The following is a 17,662-nucleotide window of genomic DNA, read 5'->3' on the forward strand; positions in this document are numbered from 1 at the left end:
CCCTTCATTCGCCGACTAGCTGGAGAGGAGGAGGAACTGTGCAGACAGGGGGTGAGCTGCTCCCGGAATGAAGGAAACATATAAGCTGTTGCCACCCTCAGCCTACCTGTCTCTCTTAGTAGAGGCTTTGTATTACGTTTAGTATTAATATTGGTGGTTAAAGTTGCTCTTCACCCTTTTGGCACTCGTCCCTCCTCCCCACCCCCCCTGACCTCCTATCCTTAAATAACACTGTATTTTTTTGTTTGTTTTTTACCTTTTTTTTTTTAAAAAAGTTGTGTTTGGGGTGCCCCCCCGTACACATCATTCGTCTAAGCAGATGACGTGCACTGTGAATCCATTGCCTCTTGGAATATGCACGTCACATATCCCAGGAGGCATTGTCCCTCCATTTAGTAAAGGAGGAGGAGGCGGTTTAAGCGGTGCGTCATCAGTAGGCTGAACCCGGAAAAGCCAGCGCTTACTGATGACATCACACTTGAACATGGTTATCCTTATTTCTCCTTCAACAATGAAAACATAATAGAATAGTTAGCTCCTGCCAAAATGAGCCCTATAGTAACTATTTGTGTTTGACTTTGGTAGAAATATTAGGTGTTAGGCACCATGTAAATTAGTAAAACAAACAAACTGCATTTACATTTTGGGTCCCTTCACACTTATGTGTGCATTGAGGAACATCTGTCAGATCAATGTAACAGAAACCACAACTGCAGTGTTTTTGGCAAAGAAGCACACTAAAATACATTATATATCATGTGCTGTCATTCACTTTAGAGTACATGCGTTGACAGCAACTGAATTTGTGTCTTAGTGTTCCATTTTAAATGCATACTATGATAATGCACGTAGGGCCATTTATTGACATGAATTGAAGTAACTCATGATAAAATGCACATTAAAGGCATATAATTGTAACGCAAAAGTGTGAAGCCAGCCTAAAAGCATAGATTATAATTAACAAAAGGCAAATAGGCTGTTTACTTTGCAAGTACAGTTGCACTCTGCTAGTGAATTATCCCCAGAGCTTAGTAAATGAGGCAAAGCTCTTATTTTTTTTTATTTCCTTGCACATGATTGGGTATTCTTTGCAAAGTGAAGCTTTACCACATTTACTAAACTCTGGGGCAACTTCACTTGAAAAGTGAATAGTGTATTTGCCTTTAGTAAAATAACCCCTAATCATATCCATGGCAAATGCACCCAGATTTAATGATATCCAATCTATGTGCACATATGCTTAAAAAAACAATTGATCTGAGTATCTCTACTGATAATCAGGTAGTACTGGGGTTAGGAAATGAGTTTCAACAAGTGTTCAGGTGCAAAGCAAATATGTGGCTTTAGTGGCAGACTCTCAACAATGCTAGAAGATCTCTGCAGCTGAATAATGCTGAATTCTAAGCTAGAACAGTATAACTGGCTAAATACTGTATTATCTTCCTACTATCCCCTAGTCCTGTCAGACTGAGGATGGCAGGTTACACATGCTGAGCCATTCATTGCTCAATTGCAATGCGAGTGCTGCTAAGCTTACATGCTGTCAAGCACTGGGGGATGGAGGTGGCGACGTTTAGGAAGTTAAAAAAAGCAGGAGCATAAAGAAAGTTTGGTAATGCTAAGTCCAATAGGCAGTAAGAAGACCTCTCTACTGTCAATATGGCGTGCAAGGGTAAGTAAATAATAAGAGTTTATGAAGAGAATTACAAAGCCATTTGTAGTTAAAGCAGTTCACTTATACATGTATACACGTACACATACATAGATAAAATACACATGTGTTTTAACTTTAAATTTAGCTGTATGACTGGTCTTAAAGCAATACCCCCCTTTTCCATAGAAAACAAAATAATATGAGCTGGGTGAACATTTCCAGCAGGTTTGATCGTTCTACACTTATTTTTACATGGACAGATCAGAGTTATTTTGTTGAAGAGAGCTACCTGCATATCACCAGCCTAGGGCTTACCATAGACATTAGAGATTGATTGGACGTAGTTGCAAAGTCCCAATGCAGCACTTTGGGGTTTATTTACTAAAGCTGGAGAGTGCAAAATAAGGCTCACTTCTGCGTAGACAAATCAGCTTCCAGGTTTTTTTGCCAAAGCTTGATTGAACACGCTGAGGTTAGAAGCTGATTGGCTACCATGCACAACTGCACCAGTTTCTGAGTGCACCAGTTTTAGTAAATCTACCCCAGTGCCTATCGGGCCTGTCCTCTCTTAAACAGAGGACATCTAGCCTTATGTTTGGGCGGTGGAGCAGGGAAGGAGAGCCATATGCACAGGCACTGGTAACGTTTTATAACCTAAAAAAAAAAAAAAACCATTCTGGGATTTTGTGCAAAAGAAGACTGAATAGGCCACATTGGAAGACAATCCACTAATGTCTAATGGGCCCCTTCATTGCCATGCTTCTGAGTCCAAGACATTTTATTGCCTCATCTACATGTGAACTATTTGTTAGTCCTCACAATATCAAAACATAAACAGCATAAATGTGTTTCTAACCAAAAGATAAAATGGGGTTTTTGCAGTGTCTAAAGTGATAATTTGTGCCATTAACCCTTTCCTCCGTATTGTAAAACTATGCTCTTTAGCATGACTGATGTCCACAGTGAGTTAACAGCTCCAGTGTTTGCATCAGCAATGCAGGTTGATCATTAATATGGGAACCAACTGCTAACCTCAGGGGCTGGTATTTTAGCTTTTCTTTTCTAACTTTTCTTAGTGTGGGGAAGCAATGCAGCTTGTGTGGAGTGATTGTAAGAGTCTCTGCTGGAATTTGGCAGGCCAGAGGCTTGGAGAGCAGCCCCATGCTGACTCCTATTCACAGGGCCAGTTCTGTGTGAGCTTTGCAAGTTTCACTCAGCCGTGTACTCAATAGCCTCACAAAGCTGATTACAAGCTTCAGCGAATTCCTGAAGGAGCCAAAAGCGACGCAGGTGCAAACGAGCCGAGGGAGCCCGTGATCCCAGTGACAGAATGAGACAAGCTGGGAAAAGCTTGGACCACACAAATCCAGGCTTCTGCTCACCAGGCAGCAACAAACCTTGGGAACTTGAGGTCATTATCCATTCCATTCAGTAAGGACCAGCTTGTAAGTATCCAGTCTCTCACTGGGAGCTCCATCAGTTACTTCAACCAAGTGCATCTTGTGCTTTGGGAGGAGGGGGATACAGACTACATTGCACCCAAGTTTTGTCCCCCAACTAATCTGTATAACTTAATTTATTATCTAAAGGTGTGATTTTGAGGAATCAAGCATCCACCACATCTCTGTACTCTGAGTAGGTCATGTTTTTCTGATGTAAAATACAATTAAAAAGTGTCAGTAGTGTGTTGTTATATACATTTATCTAGTAAAGTATTTAAAACACAATAAAAACAAGGTATGAATCTTTAATTATATATCAGGCAAGATTCTGAAGATTCTGACTTTAGCTTACAGTACTTGACTGTGACGTGATATCTCTGCAGTATATACTGTAACATATTTCATCAAAATCCAGTACAATATTCTTTACTGATCATGTCATTAAATCCCGTGACCTTATAGTTTACCCCTGGTCATAAACTTTATAGGCCAATTTACTGACCCATGTGGACGATGTGAATGTAATTAAGTGCTGACTTCCACTTTGCTTCTGTGCTCTGTTTTCAGGAGGGGACACACTGGTATACGTTGGGTTTGTCATTAACTGGTAATGTGCTTTGTTCTGCTGTCCATTCATTGTTGCTCCCTACAGTCCTTCTCTTCTCCTTGGTGATGAATAGAGGAGTATGAGCGGTGGGGTGGTGGTGGGGGGTTACCTCTGTCTGCCCTTTAACTCCTTACAGTTTTTCTACTGTATAAAGTTGATACACTTAATATCAATTTTAAAATACGATTGATTATATTTGTGCCATTTTTTTCTCACATATAATGGATCTTTAATCTAATCTAAATTAGAAAGGAGAGTGAGCAACAGTGATAACAATGACCTGTTATGTGATAGTATTTATCTAAAAAAAATAATTTACACCAGTTAATTCGTAAAAGGTGTATTTATTTGTGTTGTAATTGCGTATAAATTAAGCTTTCCATCTACTGAAGTTAAATAGAAATTCTTTCTTTCTATCTCCGTTACATAGTATACATCTTCCACTGTTCTAACTGGCTTACAATGCAATTCAAATTCTTTTGCATGCAATTATGGGTTACTGGATAATAATGAAATATTCCTTGCTATACCATTTTACATTTGACACATTTAACACAAGTCATCTTTTTTTTTTATAACAGTAACTTAGTAAAAAACAGATGAAAGGCTGTAGGTAACAAAAAATGATCTATCTATCTATCTATCTATCTATCTATCTATCTATCTATCTATCTATCTATCTATCTATCAATACCTCTATTTCTCTCCGAAGAACACTACTTGTCGGTTCACAAACTTACACGTGCCTGCTTTGCATAGTAATGACAGCAAGTATCTTAATCATATGTAAATGATATGCAATGTTAATAGTTTTAGCAGATTGTGAGATCCTCCCAGATCTGCTTCTAAAATGAGCATAATTAATAGAGCATCTCACAAAGACAATCCAATGCCTCCGTGTTTACCTTGGGAGATGACATACTGTGAGCTGCTTACTGTTTTAATCAGTCATACTCAGGCAAAAAACAAACATTATTTTGTTTAATGGCATCTCAAAATGGCTTCATTATGCCGTATCATGCAATATTTCATTTTATGCTTAGGAAAAGACACAAGCAACAGTTAGTTACCTGTTAATGACTCACAATTTGTTGTAAATATGTTTTTGTGGGACAAGAGTCAGATTTACAAAGAATTAGGGTTTGTGTTTGTGAACATGAGTGTGTGTAAGCGTGTGGAATGCTGACCAAAGCTGAAATTTTGCCACAATATTCTGATGTACTGTAATGAAGTATTTAATCATTGCATTACTTACGGGACTTGTATAAATGGGTGATAAAATTTAACACAGGTTCACATTGTGAGCCCACTTCTAGATTTATAAGTAATGACATTTTAAGCTATAACGTAGCTTGTATATAACATTCTTGGTACCTTATAAGCCAAGAGGCCCTAGGCTCAATTTCCTAAGGTGGTTTTAACTCTATTTCTTGTTTTAAGATCATTTCATTGCATGAACTCCTCAGTCTGTTGAAAGTAATATTTTCATTTAAATAGTTTTTTTTAATTTCATAAAGTTCTTTTACCCATTAAAACTAACAAATATCACACAAATTAAGCTATTGCTATTTTAAGTAGTTATAACATGGTAATCATTTATTACAGAGGCATTACTAACTAAGGTCCCTATCTCACATACATACACACACATACAGTATCTCGCAAAACAAAAAAAAAATTTACATTTTTGTAAATATTTTATTATATCTTTTCATGTGACAACACTGAAGAAATGACACTTTGCTACAATGTAAAGTAGTGAGTGTACAGCTTGTATAACAGTGTAAATTTGCTGTCCCCTCATAATAACTCAACACACAGCCAATAATGTCTAAACCACTGGCAACCAAAATGAGTACACCCCTAAGTGAAAATTTCCAAATTGGGCCCAATTAACCATTTTCCCTCCCCAGTGTCATGTGACTCGTTAGTGTTAGTGCACTCAACTTCTTTGGTTGACCATGGCAAGGCCTGTTCTGAGTGGAACCTGTCCTGTTAAACCGCTGTACGGTCTTGGCCACCTTGCTGCAGCTCAGTTTCAGGCTCTTGGAAATCTTCTTATAACCTAGGCCATCATTTCAGGGTCTTGGCAATCTTTTTAAAGTCTAGGCCAGATGGCCTAGGCTTTAAGAAGATTGCCAAGACCCTGAAACTGAGCTGCAGCACGGTGGCCAAGACCATACAACGGTTTAACAGGACAGGTTCCACTCAGAACAAGCCTAGCCATAGTCGACCAAAGAAGTTGAGTGCATGTGCTCAGCGTCATATCCAGAGGATGTCTTTGGGAAATAGACGTATGAGTGCTTCCAGCATTGCTGCAGAGGATGAGGGGCGGGGGGGGGTCAGCCTGTCAGTGCTCAGACCATACACCGCACACTGCATCAAATTGGTCTGCATGGCTGTCGTCCCAGAAGGAAGCCTCTTCTAAAGATGATGCACAAGAGAACCCACAAACAGTTTTCTGAAGACAAGCAGACTAAGGACATGGATTACTGGAACCATGTCCTGTGGTCTGATGAGACCAAGATAAACTTATTTGGTTCAGATGGTGTCAAGCATGTGTGGTAATCAGGTGAGGAGTACAAAGACAAGTGTGTCTTGCCCACAGTCAAAATCAATAAAGCTCAATAAGGCCTTCACAGAGAAAGTAGTGGATGCCTACTAGTCTCGTAAGGGATTTAAATAGATTGCCAAATGATTTGAAATCAATCACTCAATAGTAAGAAAAAACATTTACAAGTGGCATAGATCTTAGATGACTTTGTCCAGAATTGACCTTTTCAGAAAATGCAGTCCGAAGTGATGAAGCTAAAAGGAGTCTCCGAGAACCCCAAAATGGAATTGCGTGGTGTTCAAGTAACTCTTGTAACAGTTGAGGTTAAAGTGCATGCATCTACAATCAGAAAAGAGATTACACCAATTTAACTTGCATTATAGGTGCCTTAGAAAAAGCCCCAAATGTTTCAAAAAGAACATAAGAGCAAGACTACAGTTTTCCATTGAACATATAGACAAGACCAGGACTTCATGAGCAAAGACTGGTCATATGTTTGCAGCAAACCAAAGACATAATTTAAGAAGAAGAACCTCACAACAACTGTGAAGCATTCCTTAAATCCTTAGAACTGAATTCTGAAATGTTTAGGTCCCAGTTATATCTGTGAGGTGAAAACAGATGCTACAGCTTTCATGCCATTTTATGAAAATACTGTACAATACATATAGATGCATATAGAGTTTAATGATAACAAACCTAAAATGCACCTAAAATGCATGTAAAGCACACCTCACCTATAACCAGGGCCGCTACAAGGGGCGGGCGGACAGAGCTTCTGCCCTGGGTGCAATGTGGGAGGGGGCGTTAGGTTGTGAGCAGAAAAATCTGTCCACAAAATGTAGCTGTAAAACTTGTATGCCCCTGTTGCCAGCCTAAATCAAGGATTATGTATTCCTGCTCACTGCTCTGTGGCAGCAAATACACCCCTTTCCAGGCTCCCTTCTTGAGTTCCTATGAGCTTCCCCCCTTGGGCCTGAGCTGGTACAGTCCCAAAGACAGTACATGTGGGCGGAGCAGGAAGAGAACCTCACACTGCAGTATCGATCTTTGGTTCCCGCACAGCACACAGCAAAGAACTCCTCCAGAGCAGAGTGGTAAATCGCGGATGACAGACTGAATCCTCTTCGGTTGTGAGTCCCGACTGCTCTGCATTCCATACTGTGATATAAACGTGCCCTGCACTTTTCAGTGCAAGTTTATTGAAAGTGAAAATAAAATTCTTGAACAGGTTAGGAATTAATGTGACGTTTCAGGTGCTACATATATGTAATCGACATACACATTATGGGGTTGATTTACTAAAGGCAAATAGACTGTGCACTTTGCAAAGTGCAGTTTCCCCCTGCAAGTGCAGGTACTCCAGAGCTTAGTAAATGAGGTAAGGGTTCACTTTGCAAAGAGTACCCAATCACGTGCAAGGAAAAAAAAAAACTGCATTTTTGCTTGCACATGATTGGATGATGGAAGTCAGCAGAGTTTCTGCTCATTTGCTAAGCTGTGGAGCAAAGTGCACAGTCTTTTTGCCCTTAGTAAATCAACCCCTATATCTTCTAAAAAGAATGATTTTAATAAGATATAATGTGTATGTGGAATACATCTATGTAGCACCTGAAATGTCACACTAATTCCTAACCGGTTCAAGAATATAAGCATTACACAGCAAAGGATTAGATTTCTTATCCCAGCCCAACTCCAAGAAAGTCCACTCTTGCAGTGTGGGGGAGGGGGGAGAAGGGGGGTACTGTATAATACTTGATTCAATGCTTCAGCCAGCTCCAGTGCTCTCCTCCTCCTCCCTATCACATATAGAGGAAGATTAACCCTGTATAGTCCAAAGTGGAGGCTGGAGTGTGACACAGGAGCTGCAGGGGACCAGTAACAGAACTGCAAAGAGCCTGCTGAAGCAAAGAACAAGGTAAAACACAGATCAGAATTCAGCCGGGGATGAATTTTTGATCGGTGTCTAACCCTCTCTGTTAGACAGAAACAGATTGTTATATCCATTTCTGCTGGAAATCCTTGTTCAATTAGCTGTTTGCAGCCAAACAGCAGCAGTGCTGATCAGTGTATTCTGATAGAGGAGAGTCCCTGCTGTCAGAATACAATGTCCCAGTGAGGGGGGATTCCCACACCCACCCAACTTGTGTGGATGGAGGAATCTGTTGCCACTTGCTTGAGCCCCATCTTGATCCAGCAATGTGCACACGAGCACTTGCTCTCCAGTGGACTGTTTTATAGTGCACTTTAATAGTACTTTGCACTGTGTGTTTGATTTGCAGCACTGGGAGTTTGGTAGTAACTCCAAAACCAAATTGTGTACAAATGAACCATAAGAAATTGACTAGAGTTATTTGAATATTTGGGAGTTACAAGCAAGAAAGGGGTTTTGTAGGGACTGTGGGGAAATCATGACCTGGTAAGGTCACCCATTTCCATCCCTAGGGACTTTGAATGAAACCATGACCTGGTAAGGTCATGTGTTTCCATCCCAATTCAGGTCATGATTTCCCCACAGTCCCTACAAAACCCCTTTCTTGCTTGTACGTATACATAGGGGTGGAAACATGTGTCTTCGCTCTATTGGCTTTTATTCATCATCTATACTGCCCTTAATGACCTTTGTGACACCTCCCCTGTTTTCCACTAATATACTCCAATTACTAATACTATCCATAGGTACCCGTTGTATCAATTAACATTGCAGTGTTATCTTGTTTACACTTTAGGCCCAATCCTATGGGGCCGGGTCACTGGTGGTGTGTGTTGGTGGGACCGCCTTGCCGTCTAGTCCTTATTCCCCATCGGGAGCCGCGACGCGCCTTACGGGTCTCCTCCCTCCCCCAGGTGCGCCTCTGGGGGGTTGGACGCCGTGTTATGCGCGTCGACGTCACGCACCTCCACACTCGTGGGCCAATGGGGAGCCTTCCTGTGCCGCTTTGCCGGACATGTGTCCGACTCGCGGTGCCCCTCCCCTCGCTACACGGCGTGACGTTGGTGGGCGGCCCCGTGGCGGCGTTATAGGGACGCTCTCCGGGGCGGCCTGGGCACTTGAGGATGTTCACAGCTCCTATTTCACATGTTTTGGGAACCTTCCTCCCTCTGGAACCCCAATCTTCTTTTTCAGGTACACTCATCACTAGCACCCTTCACCTTGGCTGGTCACTGTACTTGTCACGGTTTATGTTTCCTCACTCTCCACCCACTCAGCACCTACCTTCGGTTTACTGTTTCTCTTCCTATGCCCTTCACTGTGTCTCTCTTACTCCACCCAATGTCTCTAGGGTTCTCTTTCCTTCCCTTTCTCTCTCACTGTTTACCCTTTCTCACCCAACCTCTTGTTCACTTCCATAGATCATCCTCGGTCCCCATGCCTACCCTGGTTGGCGCCTGCTTCCGTCCCCGCGGGGCTCTCCGCCTCGGCTCCCGTTTGGGGGTAACCTGGATGGCCTTCGGTGTCTCCCCGCCATACTTTCAGTGCCCAGTCTCTTAGTGAGTATCCCTATATACTAGCTGCAGGGGGCTCATTTACCACGCTCCCCCATGATCATTTCTTTTGTTTTCCTCCATTTAATTCATCCCTATATCATTTCAGATTTACACGTGCTTGCTCCTGACGAGTGGCATGGAAGCCACGAAACGCGTTGAGCCATCATTTACCGTGTTCTACTGTCTCACCAGTCCCCATCAATTATACCATATTTTAAACCCCCCCACAGGTCCAGCGAGGCCCTAGGTCCAGCAGGCATTACTGTTTTTAACAACATTTTACCTAACCTTGTTTGTGGTGCACTAGGGAATTATTACAAGTGGTATCCTGTGTCATCATTTTTCATATCTCTTTATGTTTTACCATTGTTACCTATCTATTGATTGTATGAACATTACAATGTATAGTATATTTCATTCAATTATGATTTTATTTATGTAACTATGCATGAATTGTTTCACTGTATGTATTTTACGGTTGCAATGTGTATGCTCTAGTATTACGGTAATAAATTCCTCTACGTTCATCCTATTACCTCTTTGCGGTCACATGTTTCATTTAAAGTCCCACCCTCCCCCTTAGCAATCCCCCTTGTTTGTAATATTTGGGAGTTATTCACGTTATATGTTATAGTATTTAATTTTTTTATTTACAGCACCAGGAGTGTAGTCTTAACTCCCTCACAAAATGTTTTTGCAGCCCAGGGATTTTGGTCCCACATACATGTGATATGTAATTGAATATTTATGAGTTGTTAGCATTATATGTTTTGGTATTCCACATACACCCCCAGGAGGCTGGGATTCGCCCCCTCACAATTTTGTTTGCAGCACTGGTATTTTGGTTCCATATTCATGTGATATATAATTCACTTGGTCATATTTGATAATGACACATACACTAAATTTGATATAATTTATAGGGCTACTGCTATGCACTAGGGTGTATATACTCCTGATCTCTGTACTCTGCAGTTTACCGCTCTTGACTCCTGCACATTGTATATTACTATACATACTCTACCTCTGCACTCTGTATGTTTTCCTAACTCCTGCACACTGCTCCTGATCCTTGTTGTTCTTCGTAATTTTATCCAATCCTGACCTTTGCAATATATATATATATATATATATATATATATATTTATGTATATATACTGTGTATATATATATATATATATATATATATATATATATATATATATATATATATATATATTATATTATTCAGGTGTGTGTAAGAAAATTGGTCATGGGGGGGGGCGCAGCTTGGCATTTTCGACCTGGGAGCTGGTTGACCTTGTCCCGGCACTCCCTATAACACACACCACAAATGTGAACCAACGCCTAAACTGAACTTATACATTGGTATAACTATAAAACTATGTTAAACTAGTGGAGAGAATGAAATACCCATGCTGGAGAAAATTCTGCTCCTGGTTCCCTCTTTTGCCAATCAAAAAGAGGAAGCTCGGACGTTTGGCATTTTTATTACTGTTAAAAGGAAGGATCAGACCGGCAGATCTTCCCCAACAGCAGAGCCTGTGTGACCAAAGGCCAAGCTTTAGTTCCTGTTCCCAGAACTGATAGAACCTGCAGCAGCATTTTAAACAGGAAAGTATTTCAGACAGCAGTGTAATCTTTACCTGGCTTAGAGCTTTTAGTCTAAAGCCTGGTACACACAGGGCGAATATCAGGCGGAATGGGCCAGTTTAACAGAAACCAGCTGACATTCGGCCCATGTGTACAGCAGCCTGTCTGACAGAAGCCAGCCAAACGTCCGGCATCTGTTGAATGGGCATGCTAGAAAAACAGCTGCTGACCGGTGTGTTCTGGCAGAGGGGGCAGTCCATTTGTCAGAACAAAATAGCTCAGCAAGGGGATCGCTATACTAACATCGCTGGTGTGTTCTGGTGGGGGGCCAGAACACACCAGTGATGTTAGTATAGCGATCCCCCTGCTAAGCTATTTTGCTGAGCTATCCCCACAAGCTCTAGCCCGCTAGGTTGAACGAAAGAAGACTGTCTGTGTGTACTAGGCTTAGAGAGGCATTATGCATTTGTTTTAGTTTTTAATTAAAATAAAACGTTATACTTACCTGCTCTGTGCAATGATTTTGCACAGAGCAGCCCCAATCCTCTTCATCTGGGGACCTTTGCCAGCACTCGAAGCTCCTCCTCTTCGGCAAGTGTCCCCATGGAAAGCCACTTTCCATGGGGGCACCCATGCATGCTCACTCCCGAGCCACCCTCTCTGCATCTATTGACACAATGCGGGCGTTTCTGCCCTGCCCCCCGCTCAAGCCAACCAATGGCTCCCACTGCTATCAATCTGCCCAGGGAGTAGGGAGACAGTGGCGGGAGATACTGCTCTCCTGCACTCCGCTGGATCGGATTGACCTTAGGTAAGTATAAGGGGGGCAGGAGGGGATTTTGCAGCACAGAAGGTTTTTCACCTTAATGCATAGAATGCATTAAGGTGAAAAACCTTAAAGGCTTTATAACCACTTATGCTCCTCACCTAACTGGCTTACAAAAGCTGTTTTTTCCATAAAAAGCAAAGACAAAGGATGCCCCTTATTATCATTTGATTCCCCACTGCTGCACATTGATAAAACAGCAATATATAGATCCCTTAGCTGCATATACATTTTCTTTGAACACCAGCAGAATATACATCTGTTGGAATACTTTGTATGATATGCTTTAGCAGGTGGTATATTACAGTGCCTTGAAAAAGTATTCATACCCCTTGAAATTTTCCACATTTTGTCATGTTACAACCAAAAACATAAATGTATTTTATTGGGATTTTATGTGATAGACCAACAGAAAGTGACACATAATGGGAAGTGGAAGGAAAATGATAAATGTTTTTCAAAATTTTTTGCAAATAAATATCTGAAAAGTGTGGCGTGCATTTGTATTCAGCCTCCTATACTCTGATACCCCTAACTAAAATCTAATGTAACCAATTGCCTTCAGAAGTCATCTAATTAGTAAATAGAGTCCACCTGTGTGTAATTTTATCTCAGTGTAAATACAGCTGTTCTGTGAAGCCTACAGAGGTTTGTTAGAAAACCTTAGTAAACAAACAGCATCATGAAGGCCAAGGAACACATCAAACAGGTCAGGGATAAAGTTGTGGAGAAGTTTAAAGCAGTATTAGGTTATAAAAAAAATATTCCAAGCTTTGAACATCTCACGTGCACTGTTTAATCCATCATCCGAAAATGGAAAAAGTATGGCACAACTGTAAACTCTGGAGGAGCTGCAGAGATCCACAGCTCAGGTGGGAGAATCTGTCCACAGGACACATGCATTCCACAAATTTGGCCTTTATGGAAGAATGGCAAGAAGAAAGCCATTGTTGAAAGAAAGCCAAAATAGATCCCATTTACTGTTTGTGAGAAGCCATGTGTGGGACACAGCAAATATGTGGAAGAAGGTGCTCTGCTCAGATGAGACAAAAAAATGAACTTTTTGGACTATGTGTGGTGGAAAACTAACACTGCACATCACCCTGACACACCATCCCCACCGTGATACATGGTGGTGGCAGCATCATGTTGTGGGGATGCTTTTCTTCAGCAGGGACAGGGAAGCTGATCAGAGTTGATGGGAACATGAATGGAGCCAAATATGGGGCAATCTTAGAAGAAAACCTGTTAAAGTCTGCAAAAGACTTGAGACTGGGGCGGAGGTTCACCTTCCAGCAGAACAACGACCCAAAACATACAGCCAGAGCTACAATGGAATGGTTTAGATCAAAGCATATTCATGTGTTATAATGGCCCAGTCAAAGTCCAGACCTAAATCCAATTGAGAATCTGTGGCTAGACTTTAAAATTGCTGTTCACAGACGCTCTCCATCCAATCTGAAAGAGCTTGAGCTATTTTGCAAAGAGGAATGGGTAAAAATGTCACTCTCTAAATGTGCAAAGCTGGTAGAGACATCCCCAAAAAGACTTGCAGCTGTAATTGTAGCAAAAGGTGGTTCCACAAAGTATTGACTCTGGGGGGCTGAATACAAATATATGTCACACTTTTTAGATATTTATTTGTAACATTTTTGGAAAACCATTTATCATTTTCCTTCCACTTCAAAGTTATTTGCCAATTTGTGTTGGTCCAAAGCATAAAATCCCCAAAAAATACATTTTTTGGTTGCAACATGAGAAAATGTGGAAAATGTCAAGGGGTATGAATACTTTTTCAAGGCACTGTATCTGCACCTCATTTTTCAAACTATTGCTGATATCAACGTATCTCTACATGTACACATGTACATGTAAAGCATTATATAAATTGCTGGAACTGTAAAATAACTTATACTTATAATAATAATAATTTGAACCCTGGCTTGGTAACACCCCTGATTTCATCCCTACTCTTTATTCATCTATCACAGCAAGACATTGTATCTAGCTTTGAGGTCCATTTCAAGACAGCGAGTTGTTATGATGAAAAAGTAACTTGACTTTCACTACCTAATTTATGTGCATATTATACCATAATACCTATAGGACATTTCATCACAGTGCCTGAATGTATTTAGTTGCACATGACTGTATGTATCGAAGTATTAAAAACATTGCATCATATGAATATATTTGTCAGTTGCCTGCTAGTTGCAGCCTTGGCAGTAAGGTGCAGCCCTCTGATGTTCTTTTGTCTGATAACTAATTCAAGTTAATGCGATCTTTATGTAAAACTAACAGCGGATAATTGTCTATTTTCTCGCCAACAATCTCCATCACAATCACTTATCTAGAAACCTGCGGCTGTATTAATCGTTATATTCCCGGAGAGAAGCGTCTCTTGAATTTATCAGTAAACACACACTAAAGGCAAGAGGTTGGAGGAAGCACTGATGTCCCCCTTGTGTCCCCATACTGTGCCAGTAAAGGGATCCTGAGAAAGGATCTGGCAAGCTGCCCAATTTACCAGGGGGCTGAGGTGCTGCCAAGGCTTAACTGCCGTGTGTCACTGTCACTGTTTCCTGAGCATTTACTTGTTATTAAACTTTGGGCATATATAACTAGTCAGACACATGCACACATACAGTGCCTTGAAAAAGTATTCACACCCCTTTACGTTTTCCACATTTTGTCATGTTACAAATTCTATGTGATAGACCAACACAAAGTGGCACATAATTGTGAAGTGGAAGGAAAATTATAAATTGTTTTCTAAATTTTTTACAAATAAATATGTGAAAAGTATGGCGTGCATTTGTATTCAGCCCCCCTTTACTCTGACACCCCTAAATAAAATCTAGTGTAACCAATTGCCTTCAGAAGTCACCATAATTAGTAAATAGAGTCCTCCTGTATGTAATTTAAACTCATTGTAAATACAGCTGTTCTGTGAAGCCTTCAGAGTTTTGTTAGAGAACCTTAGTGAACAAACAGCATCATGAAGGCCAAGGAATACACCAGACAAGTCAGGGATAAAGTTGTGGAGAAGTTTAACTGGTTGCCGCCTGCCCACCGTCAAATAATGGTGGGGCGGTGCGACTCTCGTTCTGGGACGCCATCATATGACGGCGTCCCAGAACGTCTGCTCTCGCACGCGGCAATAGCGGCCGTGCCATGTTGCTAGGACTCGGCGCGACGCCGGTCTGTGGAAAGACCCGCGTCTGCGGCTCTTTAACCATGTGATCGGCTGAGTCCAATCACAGCCAGTCACATGTAAACAAGAAAGTGCTGGTATTCGGCGCTCCTTGCCTCACACTGACAGAGTGTGTGATGAGGAGAGCCGATCAGCGGCATCTCCACGCAGGGGGACATTTAGAAATGTGATCAGGGCACTGATCATCAGTGCCCTGATTACAATATTGAAAAACAGTGTCAGTGCCCACCAATGCCAGCTATCAGTGCCCACCAGTGGCAGCAATCAGTGCCCACCACTGCCCACAAGTGCCACCAATCAGTGCCCATTAGCGATGCCAGTCAGTGCTGGCAATCAGTGCTGCCTATCAGTGCTGCCCATCAATGCCCATCACTGCTGTCAATCAATGCCCATCAGTGTCGCCCATCAGTGCCACCCATCAATGCCCATCAGTGCCCATCAGTACTGCCTATCCGTGCCGCCTATCAGTGCCCACTAGTGCTACCTATCAGTGCCCACCAGTGCCGCCTAACAGTGCCCATCAGTGCTGCCTAACAGTGCTCATCAGTGCCACATATCAGTGCCACCTATCAGTGCCCATAATTGTGGCATAATAGTGCCTCCTCATCAGTGCCGCCTAACAGTGCTCATCAGTGCCCATAAGTGCCACCTCATCAGTGCCCATAAGTGCCGCCTCATCAGTGCCCACCAGTTTAGCCTATCAGTGAAGGCAAAAAATTACTTAGTTACAAAATTTACTGAATGAAAAAAAGTGAAAAACATTTTATTCAAAATTTTTGGTCTTTTTTTTGTAAAAAATAAAAAAAAACAGCAGTGATTAAATACCACCAAAAGAAAGCTCTATTTGTGTGAAGAAAATGATAAAAAATTTGTTTGGGTACAGTGTAGCACAACCACGCAATTGTCATTCAAAGTGCGACAGCTCTGAAAGCAGAAAAATGGCTTGGGCAGGAAGGGGGTGTAAGTGCTTGTTAGGCAAGTGGTTAAAGCAGGATTAGGTTATACAAAAAATATCCCAAGCCTTAAACATCTCATGGAGCACTGTTCAATCCATCATCTGAAAATGGAAAGAGTATGGCACAACTGCAGACCTACCAAGACATGGCCATCCACCTAAACTGACAGGCCGGGCAAGGAGAGCATTACTCAGAGAAGCAGCCAAGAGGCCCATGATAACTCTAGAGGAATTGCAGAGATCCACAGCTCAGGTGGGAGAATCTGTCCACAGGACAACTATTAGTCGTGTACTGCACAAATCTGGCCTTTATGGAAGAGTGTCAAGAAGAAAGCCATTGTTGGAAGAAAGCCATAAGAAGTCTGTTTGCTGTTTGCAAAAAGCCATGTGAGGGACACAGCAAACATGTGGAAGAAGGTGCTCTGGTCAGATGAGACCAAAATTGAACTTTTTGGCCTAAAAGCAAAACACTATGTGTGGCAGAAAACTAACACTGCACATCCCCCTGAATACACCATTCCCACCGTGAAACATGGTGGTGGCAGCATCACGTTGTGGGGATGCTTTTTTTCAGCAGGGAAAGCTGGTCAGAGTTAATGGGAAGATGGAGTATCATAAATACTTGAGTCTGGGGCGGAGGCTCGCCTTCCAGCAGGACAACAACCCTAAACATACAGCCAGAGCTACAATGTAATGGTTTAGATCAAATCATATGTGTTAGAATGGACCAGCCAAAGTCCAGACCTAAATCCAATTGAGAATCTGTGGCAAGACTTGAACAGACACTCTCCATCCGCTTTGATGAAGCTTGAGCTATTTTGCAAAGAAGAATGGGCAAAAATTTCACTCTTTAGATGTGCAAAGCTGGTAGAGACATACTCAAAAAGACTTGCAGCTGTAATTGCAGCGAAAGGCGGTTCTCTTGACTCAGGGGGGCTGAAGACAAATGCATAAAACAATTAACAGAACCGCGCTAGAAAACTAAAGTGAATAAAATTCCCATCAACCAGAATATCTCAAATATTGTGTTAAAATCAAAACAACATAATATATACTAAACCCAAATATCAACACAACATGATTGTGATTAATTAGATAGTTACAGAATATTGTGACTGTATTAAAAAAACTTTAAAGCAAATAAATTATAAGAGGTGATAAAAAAGAATAAGTCCGTGACTGATAGTGACTTCAAATAAAAACAGTCCTTAATGTAGATAATTCCACCAGTAGTGATTGAAGCATCAAATAGACAAAAACATCTCGTGAGAAGGATCCACCACCTATAAAGATGTACGCTTACCAGAGGTAAGCTTAATCAAAGCTTA

General features: G+C 41.5%; 1 long non-coding RNA gene across 1 annotated transcript in view; it reads left to right on the forward strand.

Moving 5' to 3' along the window:
* The first annotated feature begins 2,734 nt into the window (after positions 1–2,734).
* The window catches only part of LOC141129885 (uncharacterized), a 116,638-nt gene continuing 101,710 nt past the window's right edge, over positions 2,735–17,662 (forward strand). Inside the window, exon 1 of the long non-coding RNA XR_012241896.1 lies at positions 2,735–3,099. This is a non-coding gene — a long non-coding RNA (uncharacterized lncRNA). The remainder of the gene's footprint in view (positions 3,100–17,662) is intronic.

The sequence above is a fragment of the Aquarana catesbeiana genome, linkage group LG02, assembly GCF_042186555.1.
Source record: "Aquarana catesbeiana isolate 2022-GZ linkage group LG02, ASM4218655v1, whole genome shotgun sequence".
NCBI classification, from domain to species: Eukaryota; Metazoa; Chordata; class Amphibia; order Anura; family Ranidae; genus Aquarana; species Aquarana catesbeiana.